The sequence below is a fragment of the Falco punctatus genome, assembly GCF_963210335.1.
Source record: "Falco punctatus genome assembly, chromosome: 1".
NCBI lineage: Eukaryota > Metazoa > Chordata > Aves > Falconiformes > Falconidae > Falco > Falco punctatus.
In genome coordinates, this window is record NC_137580.1 from 8,949,316 (window position 1) to 8,962,220 (window position 12,905).

Below are 12,905 nucleotides of genomic sequence, written 5' to 3' on the forward strand. Positions count from 1 at the left end.
ATATTAATCCAAAACAACATTCATTTACTAAACATCTCAGCAACAAAATGAACATGTAGCAATCATAATTCCATTTCCATCACAACAGGTAGTGGCGCAGTTGGCTCCAAATTATATCCACTTTTATCCCAACTCCACGCACTCAAATCCCATTGTTATGATTTATATCAAGTCATGTCTAGATTATGTCTATATGAGTTTAAGTTTTAAAAAACAGGAAAAAAGAAATAGACATGTGTGAAGAGATTCCTACACACGACATAACTGTATTAAGTCAATAAAATTCACTTTGATTTTCTGTAAAACTACGAAGTCCCTTATACAACTATTTATTTTTTTCAGACTTATCAGAACCACTCGGTGAAGTACATAGACATAACAGCTTTTTATTCCATAGCTAAGCCAAGCCAGAACCATTAACTTGCTGTGGTACAATTGCTCCTAGAGAATCTTCTGAATTATTATCTATCAACAGTATTCTCACCTTTTTTGATTAATGCGTATTTGAAAACAATCTCTAGGATCCAGATCTTCAATTTCAATAAATTTGCATAATACAATTGATCTTAGATACACACCAATTAACAGTGTTTGAAAATGTAATTCTAGTCTGAATTTACTCTGGTAACAGGTCTGTCAAATTTTTCATTCATGTGGTCTCAGGATAGACAAGTATAATTTGATCTAAAATAGAAGTACTGAAGTCCAAATGACAGTGGAGAAAAACACTATTTGTGGCATTTTACCTTGTACAACACGTTAAAAAAAAATCAGGAACAAATATTTTAGACTATACACCTGTTTTCCTTTTTGAGACAGAAATTCTACTACTAACAAAGATACTTCTGAAATTAAAAATGCCTTGATAACTATGCATACACACACATAAACTTCATATTTATATGTCATGTATCTGTAGCCTGATCTTCCCACATCCTTGTTAGACTAGTATAACTGTTAACTTCAGAGCAGCTATTCCTGACTTATATCAGACCTAACAAGTCGTCAGAATTATGCCTGTTCTCCTCTTTCATGTGGAAAGGTTCTGGATCAAAATTCCCATGCCAGGTGGAGATCTCAGCCTTTCTACTGTTGCCTTGAACAATTTGAGTAGTCGCTATGTTACGTGAGGTTTTCTTTCAGAAAACACAACTGAAATTTTGGAAATCAAGGTACACATAAAATGCATAGGCAGAAGGGATTTGAGACAAAACTACTCAATTCTCACATGAAGCTAAAACGGACCAAGTAAGATGTTCTCTCAAAGTACTTGTGAAACAGGCTTAGAAACAAATTGCCCTGTGTGGTGGATATGACAGCATTTACTATGGACCATCTGAATAGGTGCATGATGTGATAAAAGCTGCAGTTTAAAAAGCCAGGTGAGGGTCCATATGTGTGAATCAGGTTTCTGTGTTTATGGGTTTGTCACTGAAGTAGGTGTTTTGATCTTGCATAGTTATTAATTATTGTTCATAACAGTCACGTGTCCATACACAGATACAATATGTGTTTCAACAATCATTCTTTCGGCCATGGGAAGTTTTTGTCTTTCTCCAAGCTCTTCCTCAATGTGCACACACCTGCTGAGGGATCAGTACCTTGGAGAAGCCCATTACTGACCTCTGCTGAGCTGACCAGAGTTGCAAAATAACATTAAATTAGGCACGCCGGCTGCAGTTGGTTTTTTATCTACTGCAAATGTGCAGAGATCTCTGTGGATTCCTGGAAGAAGATTCCTGTATATCCTAATTGAATAAACTGTTTAATTAATTTTCTGGTTCTTTTTGGTATATTTCTAAGAGGTAGGATTGCTTCTGTAATGAGAAAAAAAATAATCTGTATTTATGCCCATTAAATTGATCTGATAGTATTCTTCTTTAATTCCTAGAAAAAGAATAATCATTTTTCATAATAAGGGAGCTAACTTGCACTCAATTCTGTTTAAAGAACAGAATTTATAAGTGTGAATTCAAGAACTGTATTGGGATCTGAGACATTAACAAATAGACCATTGCTATGCGGGAAGTCATGCAAGAAGCCAGTAATCATCCACAGTAATCATCCAATCGTCTAGCAATCATAAGCAAATTACCAAGAAGAGAAATTAATGCTGGACATCTCTAAACTGTGTGTTTCTTTACTCTAGCAGCTCTTTACCAATCCTTCCTCTATCTTTCTTAGAAGATTTTATTAAAATGATTATTGTAAAGATATTTATAGTGAGGATTGAAAGGTGCAGAAGGATTTTAAATGTGAAGTTCCCACTAACAGTTAATATTTTTGCTGTGTTATGACACTGGTCTGTAACAACAGACACCTAGAAAAATCCAAACCACTAACTTGGATGCTAAACTTGGAACCAATCTTAGTTCAGCTCCACAAATAATCCAAGGTCTACAATAAGGAAGAAAAGTGTTTTTTAATATATATATATGTATATATATTTATGTATACGTGTGTGTACATTTTGTTTTCAGATGAGAACAGATTTGAGATTGTTCTGGTCCTGGATGTTTTTTATTTGCTTTTGGTTTGCTTTTTTTAAAAAAGTTTTCCTAGAATAATAAAAATACATTTGGACCATAATTACAAACAACACCTATGTGCAACTGTTCCATTTATATTCAGGAACTCATGGAAAGAACGTGTTTGTCCACTTGTTCTGCTGATAGAAAGAGGACATTTTAATCTGCTCGCCACTTAGTTTGCATTTACAGATGTACATCTCTTGCTATATGGTTATGACAACAAAATATTTTCTGATTCACTCTGGGATGAGAGCTGAGAAAGAATAAGTATACTTTGCTGGAGAAGAAAGTCACGTGCAGGCTTATTTTGGTTAATGTATAGTGAATGTACACTAGACATTTTCAGTCAGCTGGCAGTCACTGTTGGCTAAGTACAAGAGGTATCTGCTAAACTACCAGAGATGTAAGACACTACAGATATATCTGGACTAAATAGCTCTTTGCACACCTGAAGAAGCTGCAAGCATGGATGTACACAGACAAACAGATAATTCAGGTTGGGAGGAACCTCTGGAGGTCACCTGGCCCAGTGCATTGCTCACACCTCCCAACTGACCAGCACCTGAACTAATTGTGAAACAAAGCAAAAGGAATGAGAGAAGGATAAGGATCTTCTGTGTAAAAATTAGCTAGGGTTATATGAAAGAAAAAAAGAAAGAATTCACCCAGATGGAGACAGCAGCACTGCTGCTCTCCATTTGTCAGTATGGCATTTCAAAACTGTTCAAGGAAGGCAATAGTAAAAGTTCTTTCTTTGAGAGTTTCCAAGAGGGGCCTCCCAGTATTAGGACGACATAACTCGTTTTCTGCCAAAGTTCAACTATTGAGTTCTTGAGGAGTTATACATCTGCATTGGTCACTGAAAATTCTAAATAAGGATTTCTGCAGACAAATTAACTTTATAGATAGTCCTTAAAAACTGGGAGGAAAAATCATTTGGCTCTAAGACCAAGCGATTTATTTACTGAATACTGAGGAATTATGTAAATTACAAGATACCACAGGAAAATAGAGATATCTCACTCAATTTCAGGACATGGAAATAGGTGAGAAAAAAACCCAACGAAACCCACTGTACATATGCAGTTTACATTACACAGATCTCTAACTACTGATCTGTCACTGTTTGACCCCAGCCAGCAATTAAATACCACCCAGCTTCTCGCTCACTCCCCCCTACCCTGTCCCCCGTGGGATGGGGAGGAGAATTGGAAAAAAAGGTGAAACCCATGGTTTCAGATATGAAGAGTTTAATAATTGAAATAGAGTGAAGTATACTACTACTACTAACACTAATAACAGTAATGAAAAGGGAGATGGCAAAAAAAGAGAAGTAAAACCCAAGACAGACAAGTGACACACAATACAATTTTGCTTACCCCGCACTGACTGGTGTCCAGCCAATCCCTGAGCAACGATCAACCCCCCTCCTGGCCAACTCCCCCCAGTTTATATACTGGGCTTGCTGTTCTGTGGTATGCAATACCCCTTTGGCTAGTTTGGGTTGTCCTGGCTCTGCTCCCCCCTGGCTTATTGTGCCCCTCCTCACTGGCAGAGCATGGGAAAAGTCTGAGAAGTCTTTCACTTAGGGTAAGAATTTCTCAGCAACAACCAAAACATCAGTGTATTATCAACATCATTCTCATACTAAATCCAGAACATAGCACTGTACCAGCTACTAGGAAGAAAACTATCTCAGCCAAAACCAGGACAGGACCTGATACACCATAAATTCACATGCACATTTATGCTTAAGTACACAAATACAGAAATAAAAGTAAGACAGGTAACATTACATAGAGGAAAAAGTGAATTAATGAACTATAAGCAATACTGTCTCCGACAGCACTTTCTAGACCTCACAAGTGTCTCTTATTCCTTACATTTCCAACCTTTAAGGCTTTACAAAATGGCTTAACAGTTCAAATAGTATATATTACAGCTCTTACTGCTTCACTTTTCCACGCTTAATGTTTGTAACAGCACTCACTTTCAGTGAAAAAGTAATACTCAAAAGTAGAAAGCCACAAGAAAAAGACAAGAGCTTCTTATAGCCAAAGAGTTCCAGTAACAAGCAATTCCAGATGCAGTTTTACATTCTTCACCTAGAGATCTAACAACACCATCCTGGCCAGTACTAAACGCTGTTTGTTCCAAACTAAAAATACTGCTGCAGGTGACAAACACCTGGTCTCCTTTACTCTGCCAAAGTCAACACTGCAGTGGCTGTGAAAAATAGAGCTCTATATTATTTTATAGGTAGGTCAAAATGTTATGATAGCATATTGGACAAAAAAAAACACAAAAAGGTATTTGATAAATCTTTGCATAGCATCACTGTTCTCTATCCTGAGCACTTCAGAATTAGAATATGTATACAAATATATGTTTTACATATACACACACACTTCTCAAGAAAGTCAAAGTAAATTCAAAGCATAATAGTCACTCCTAAAGACTGGTGTATTGCAACACCCAAGAAAAAGAAATTGCCATGCCATTTTTATTTTTTTTTTGTCTGTTAAGACAATTGGGTTTACTCTGGAAACAATTTCAGCAGAATATGCATTTTACCAAACATACACTTAGTTGCCCCCAAAAAACAATGTTGCAAATTTTCTAAGTACAGCTGAATTGAAAAGCACGTTATGTAATTTTTGCTGCAGGAACCCAGTGATGTTGTTTGATCACTCCATTTCTGTAGACTACGCAGTTTCTACTACATACAGATCAGAGAAGAGGCAATGGGGGATTCTGTCAGCTACTTCTGAAGAGCTGTGGGCTCATAGTGAAGTCCTCAAGACCTCATTTTATTGAGCTGCCTTAACTGTGCCTAGTCCTACCAGCCACAAACACGTAGGGCTGAGGCCACGCGTAGCCCCTGCGTTCATTGTCTGGGTGAAGACTTCAAGATTAGGCTCTTATTCAGAATAAACGGCATGTCAAATCAGATAGGAGAAAAAAAAATGTTGAGAATAAAACCAAGGCAGTCCTGCAAAACTCTTATCTTGATCCAATCTTATTTTCCATTTATGCTAACAATATAGAACAGGTAGCTTGGAGCTCTTTATCTTTTCAGTGATTATACCATTGTGCATTCTGTAAGTACTTCATTGTCCTCAGTTATAAATGAGCTATAACGGGATTTTAATAAAATTCAGAAAACATTTTCTGATTCATGTTTGCTATTAAACACAAGTAAAATGAAATTTATTATTTCAGTTAGGATAATACATTTAATACTGATAATGATAGATCGCCTAAGATACTAACTTCTAATCAGATGCTACTGAAATATGTTTCAGCTTATAAATACTTAAATATTTTCTCAGGCTGTGCTCTGTTTCTTTACTGTACAACCAAAAACAATTGAATAACCAGTTTTTCTGTACTGTAACACATTGTGTTAAATTCATTCAACCAAGCAACTGCAAGTTCCAGAAATTAGTTATTTCCAGTCAAAGACTATGTCAGTGTATAATGAGTAGCTTTTGCATGATACTGAAGAAAACATAGCTTGCAAAAGTGAAATTTCTGTTTGTTGCAAGAACTTCCTCCTGCTTTCTTGGTATCTTAACAGGCTGTTGAATCAGACTGCCTTGGACAGAAAACACCTGGAAATATTGGGCACGTGCTCATTTGCAGAGCATTACTTGTGTGGAATACATAGACTTGTAACTTGAATATATATAACTTGTTCTGATTTGATAATAACATAATACAGGCTGCATTTAATTATTCCTGATCTGGTACTCCAGGTAGATTATTACTAAAATCATTAATTAAATTTTTGTTAGTCAAATTTCAATGCCATAAAACATTATTTTAATCCTTTCTTTCTGAATTTTGGCCACAGTACTGCAACTTTACCTTTGATTTATGAACATACTGTCATTGTCTACCTTGTCCCTTGGAGGGATGATTTGCAGATCCGTTATTTGAGAAGTACTGGGAGAAAGCCATTTCCTCTCTCTCTGCCCAGCTGTTCCAGGCAGTAAGAATAAAGGGACACTGTAAACTACTTTACCTTCCTTAAAGTCCACAGAGAACAATAGATACTGCTTCTTTTTGCAAACCTCAATCCCTCAGTCCCATATCTAGGTAATATTTTTACACCAAAGTTCAAAGGTTTCAAGCAGAACTTTAAAATACAATGGCTTTCTCAGCACCAAAACTTAGCCAACTTCTGGTTTCCCCAAGACCACATGTAATAACTCGAAAGAGACCAAAATTCAGAGCAGGAACCAAATTCAGCATGGGTAAAATTGCTGGGGAAAATGGACACATTCAGAAATCTGTTTTACAGCAAACAGAAAGTAGTTTTTCTTAGTGAATGTCCATAGAACTCAGCTGAGGGCAGTAAGATGCAATATTTTAGATTTGCTCTTGAGAACCCTGAGAATTTGCTAAGCCTCTGTGTTCAAATGTTTTCCTCTTTGTAAATGTCATAGCTGACTGTTATTAAATGTTTATCTATTGTAAAGTTACACTGAAACAAAAGGCATATTTAAATATTTGTCCTTTTATTTGTGGAGAAGAATCTTGAGCAACTACCCAGCACAGAAGCTGGAGCAGTATTTCAGCATCTGTCCTTTCTAAATACTGGCTTTATGCTGCCGTTATTACTAAGGGTGAAAGATGCATGCTATCAACATTACGCAGGCTATTCAGGTGTTGAGGTTGTTTTCTTTTTTTGCTGGAATTTTAAGAGAAAGAAAAAAAATTAACATTGATCAGAATGAGATGGACAGCCTATCATGTACAGCCTGAGTGAGGACAATAGGTAATTTGCTTCAAGCCAGTTATAACCCTTGAAACTAGCTAGCTATAAGAAAATGCTAGGATTTTAAATGTAACTGCCTCTCTAAGTACTTCCTATTGTAGAACACTGTGAAATTGAAGTGATAACTTCACATATTGTAAGAGTCCATTTAAAGTCGCTTAAAGAATTTTAAAATATATCTGTCTGATGTGATGCAAAAGCCTGGAAACTTCTGCAATAGGCTTAGATAGAATGCAGCACTTCCAATACTATCTGCTCTGTAAGGCAGCAGGAACTTCAGGCACTGAAAATCAAAGAGCAAGTCACACCATCAGTGCTTTGGCACATATAATCCCTGTGTGTTTCCAGTGCACCATTTTGCACATCCAAAATTCTCATTACCAATGAGTATTACCAAATTATTTGTTGTGCTGGAACTATAAAAACCCAAGGGTGTTAAAGAACAGTGATCCTTAAATTAGGTCAATGGTAATATTTAATCTTTAAGAGGACAATTGATCCTTCCTAGACTGTAACCAGTGCATTCAAAAGCTAATGAGCAGAGACTATAAAACACACCTTTTGCCCTTTATATTGCATTGTGACTCTCAGCATAACATCTCATGGAACTCTAAGGCAAGTATCTCAAGCTGTCACCTTGTACAGGCCTGGGAGAGACTCACAGGTTTATTTGGTTGCACAGGGGAAACTGGAGAAATAAAGCATCCACTTAGATGTAAACCCTGGGCAACTGAGTTGTAAGGGGGGGGGGGGGTGGGGGTGGGGGTGGGGAACCAGGTAACCTGCCCTTACGGGCCACTACCTCTTGCAAAAACAGCGGGGACAGCAGGGCTCGGCAACCACGTTGTTATCAGTTCCCAGTTCTATGACAGGACAAGGCTTGGCCATGAAAATAAACGTTCCTTGTCTTGGTGACTAAACTCTTTCCTTTGCAGAGGCAGCATCTAAGGACCCAAGAATCTCAAACCTCCAACCCTCCAGGACTTGTTTCGAGAGGCTCCTTTTTATATTTCCCCTTCTTCAGTACCAACCCCCCTACTCAGCTAAGACAGTCCCTCTGTAAGCTGGGGCTCAGCCAGGGAGGCCCAGGCATGGCGGCCTGGCAGTAGGCTTGGGCATGGTAATGAAGAGGAGGATGGGAACATCCTCACGTAGCAGGGATTACGGCGACACAGCACGGGGCCACGTCTACGGGGTTCCTATCACCCAAGCAAAGCAGCTGCAGGTGTAAGCCACGCAGCCGCTTTGGGGATTACTCCTCTGAGAAAGCAAGGCTGCGGATTAACCCCCCTTCTCCCACAAGAACGCACCTCTTTCCAGCCAAAATCTTTCTTGAGGGGTCACCGAAGAACCGGGGCTATTATTTAATGGAATTATTTTCGCTGTTGTTGACCTTTAGTATGTGAATCTGTAAAAATGTAAGTCCTTTCTGGCTAAAAGAGCAATAGTAATGAAGTCTCCTAACCCAAGAGTAGGCTCGCAGATGCAGTTCAATATAACTTAGTTTGAGAATGCTTTTACCTACCTGAAAGTGAGCACATTTTAATGTGACTGCCTTCAGACTAACTGGTATTACTCTTATCTCCCCACTTTTTCTGTTGAAAATGAGAAATCACTGTAGAGTTAGTCAACAAGAAATACCATATAACGTTGATTGTGTTTAGAATGCTTAGCTAAAATTGTTCATGTAAATTATGAACTAGATATTGGTTTAAAACAGGCTTTGTTTAATGTGTTTTAATAGAAAATAATCAGTGCAGTATATACAGTACTTTTCCATTAAAGAGTGCTGCAGCATAAAAATACTTTATAGTATATCATAAACATTTGTGTTTACAATACATTTCCATTAAAGAGATCTGTGTTATAGAAGCTGTTTTTAAAATCAAACAGTAAACAATTTTCAGTATAGAATGTTTCCATTAACAGTCTCTGCATAAGGGAAGCATATTCAGAAAAAAAAAAAAGAAAAAAAGAAAGATTAATCTAGTGATTGTTTTGCATAAAAGGTGCATTAGCATTGAAAATTTCAACAAAAATTATAACCTATTTTGACAACATTTACTTACTGTATTCTTTGCAGAAGCACATACTACATTGGTGGTAGGTGAGTAGTTGGTTTAGATAAGTGAAATATTATTTATAATTGCTGTAAATGCATTATTTTCTCTCAGAAGAGCTTCTGATGGTACAGATGCTGTATTAAGAGTGTGGCGTGCATCACAGTAGACCCCAGAGGCTCAACCCAGATCAGGGCAAGGCAGTACACAAACACAAAGAAGAAAGCTTCTTCCCTGAAGGGTTTCACCCTTTTTAAGTAAAAAAGGAAAAAGGGGGAGGGGTGGGTGCATGGGGAAAGGGAGGAATGGAGTCTCAGAAGTTATATGCTTTATTTAAGATCATACCCACATCCTTACACAGCAAGGAAGAGAAGCCAGATCTCCACAGTTCCCATGAAGGTCTAGCAGAACCCCATAGGATATTTGGTGTACATAGTTTTTGACTGAGGGAATAAACTTTTCTTTTCCTGCATGAGACACCCGAGGTGACAACTGCCTCATTATCTCCTCGGTTTGTTTTCCACTGGTACTGGCAATAGCCATAGCGTAGTCCCCTGGCCTTTTAGGAATCTGAGCACAAGTGTTACAAATTTACCCACGGCCAACAGGGAATGCCTTAAATTCATTTATGCTCATAGGGACCATTCAAATGCAACAACTCTTATAAATATCTATTTATGTTAGACCTGTGCCTATTTTTCCACCATATAAACAAAGGTTACAGTTTGGGCTTTATTTAGCCTAACTCACAAGAACACATGTTTTCCGAAACAACCATGATTTCAAACCAAACACATTACCAGGGTAGCTATTTTGTGGTGTTTTGGCTATTTTATAAGAGTTCCTTCACTCCATTTGAAAAAGGTATAGGACAGAGATGTACTGTAACACTACAAGATCCAGGAATGGATTCAAAGCTCATTTACACTTTTATAAATCAAAGTATTTCATTCAAGTTGTCTTGCTATAATGATTATAAGCCATCAGGAATTAATGCAAAAAACTAATATTTGTACCAAGAACATGAAAAATATTTTCCAATTTGCATCTTGTTACTGCATTATGATATTTACATGCTAAGGAGTGTATATTGTATACTGTATTAATACCTTTAAATCAATTTAATATTCAGTGCAACTACATTAATGTAATATTATGGTTAAGAATTTAAATACATAAACGCCAAGAAATTTTAAAGCTGTTTCCCACAGCAGGCATAACTCAGCCACAAATAAATCTTAATGTAACTGGAGCATTAAAAATATGAAAATTCATTCATTAAAATGGGCTTTTTCGAAGATATAATGTCTCTTCACTGATTGTTCCAATGACTTATAAGCATTTTGCTGTTCAGTAGCCACTTGGAGCCCAGCAATCTCAAATGAGTCCTGCCTCACCCTGGTCTTGTACAACTACTACAGCAGCGCAATATCACCCGTTTGGAACACCTTCTGACGGTTCTTTTGCAAGCAAAAGCAAAATTATTCTGGTTAACGACAAGGCTTCAATGAGGAGTATACAGCGGGTTTCAGTTAATACACACTCCCCACCAAAGGCCAGGCTGGACGGGGCTTTGAGCAACCTGCTCTAGTGGAAGGTGCCCTTGCCTATGGCGGGGGGGCGGGGGGCGTGGAACTCTGTTATCTTTGAGGTCCCTTCCAACCCAAGCCATTCTATGATTCCTTTTGTTTAATTCTCTTGGTCTCCTCCTCAATCATTCCCTGCTCCTGCCTGAAGGAATAAACTTCTGCAATCAAGGAAGTGTTTGAACTATTTCAGCAGCTGGGCACTGGATGTCACCAGCAGCTCTGCTGCTCCGACCACCACTGTTAGAGTTGATCGGTTTACAGGGCAGGGAACACAAAGTCATAACCGTTCTCAGAAACGGACACAGGATAAATCATAACTCTGAAGATTACAGATTATTCAACCACTTCCTTTGGCTATCACTACTCCTCATTAAGATTTGCCTGGCAATTATTTTTGCCCAATATTTGTTTTAGCTAGGGCAGACATACATTTTTCTGTGGTGTCCTCCATTTCTATTCAGCATGTAGGATGAAAGATCTTCCTCCCACTCAAGGACTGAGCAAAGTAAGCCATAATTCGTAACATGAAAGTGAAATCCACTAACCCTAAAGGTCTATTCATACTCCAAAATGCTTTATTCCTCCTTCAGTTCTTTCATAAACAATGCTGAAAGTCAGCCAAAGGAGAATGTTGCACACAGAAAGATAATTTCACTAACGTGTCATGGATGCCTCTCGATGTTCATATGTATGTCTATATATTCATATATCAAAACTATGTATTCATTCTGTAAGCTTTAACATTCACATTTGTCAGTTCAAGATGCAGTCACTATCCCAAATAATAATGAAGCACATGCTCCATGTTTTGTCCTTATTTCTGGGTAAGTACATGATCTAAGAAATGATCGGTGCCCACACCTCACCTTCGCAGTGAAGTAGCATGTAGTAGGTTTTTATCGATCAGTTGGACTCCCAGGAATAATGATATCAAAGGAGTTGTTAGAAAAAGAGGATTTACAAGACCTATAAATGTAACATATGTGGATGTACATACTACGCCTATCAAATTCTGTTGGGCTGTTGCTCTCGAGCACTCATGGGAAATGTTTAGAGTAGGTTACGAGGGCAGTCGTACTTCTGCATCGGTAAGAAAAATGATACCCAGTTATTAAAGACTTCTTCTAGCTTTTACTATGAATCTGACAGCTTGTGTCAAGAGGAAGCAGAACAGTAAGAACCCATTGTAACAAAATATTTGATGGATCCACTGGAGCTATGCAAAAGTTTAAAGACAAGTGGAGGTTCTTATTAACGTCTAGCTAAAATATAAGCCAGAAGACACAGTAACACATACCAGACTTCTGTGGTGATTAAAAAACAGACTTAACACCTAAGAGTTTAGAAGCAAACTGTAGACTGTGAAGTAAAGATAAAGAAGGGCCAGTTAAATACCTTTATTTAATTAGGTTTATCCTCATAAGCAGTTATGCATAAATTGTTATAGGAAATACTGTATGCTTGCTAAACAGGAAAACAACCAGCACATATAAAATTCTATGACAGAAATTACAGCTTGTTGCCGTACTCACAATCCTGTAGAGTTAGCAGCGGTAAGATAACTAACAGTAACACAGTAGACATTTCTTCTACAGGGAATGATCATCTTTAACTGAAACCTGAGGCGTATTGTTAATGGCTCTATACTATTTAATCAGCATGTGCAAATAGCATAATTTTTTGCATAGCCTATTCCATTGGTAGCATGCCACTTTCTACTTAAATAATTCTTTAAAGTATAATAAACACCAAACATACAGATTTAAACCAGCTTCATGGGCAAGTTTGAAATAACTTGGAAGTGCATTTAACAGAACCAAAACCTAAAGCTAACTACTCATCCTATTAACAGCAAATACTGTCTTAAATTAAAAATAAGCCATTTATATGTACTCACTCACCATGTATCTAAGGCCAAATTTTCTGTACAGGAACTCACCAA

The 12,905-nt window shown here is 37.6% G+C and overlaps 1 long non-coding RNA gene across 1 annotated transcript in view; it reads right to left on the reverse strand.

Annotated features, from left to right (window-relative positions):
• LOC308068380 overlaps positions 1–8,057 on the reverse strand; it is a 126,798-nt gene extending 118,741 nt beyond the window's left edge. Inside the window, exon 1 of the long non-coding RNA XR_013929946.1 lies at positions 1–8,057. This exon is cut by the window's left edge and continues 25,836 nt beyond it. This is a non-coding gene — a long non-coding RNA (uncharacterized lncRNA).
• Positions 8,058–12,905: the final 4,848 nt, after the last annotated feature.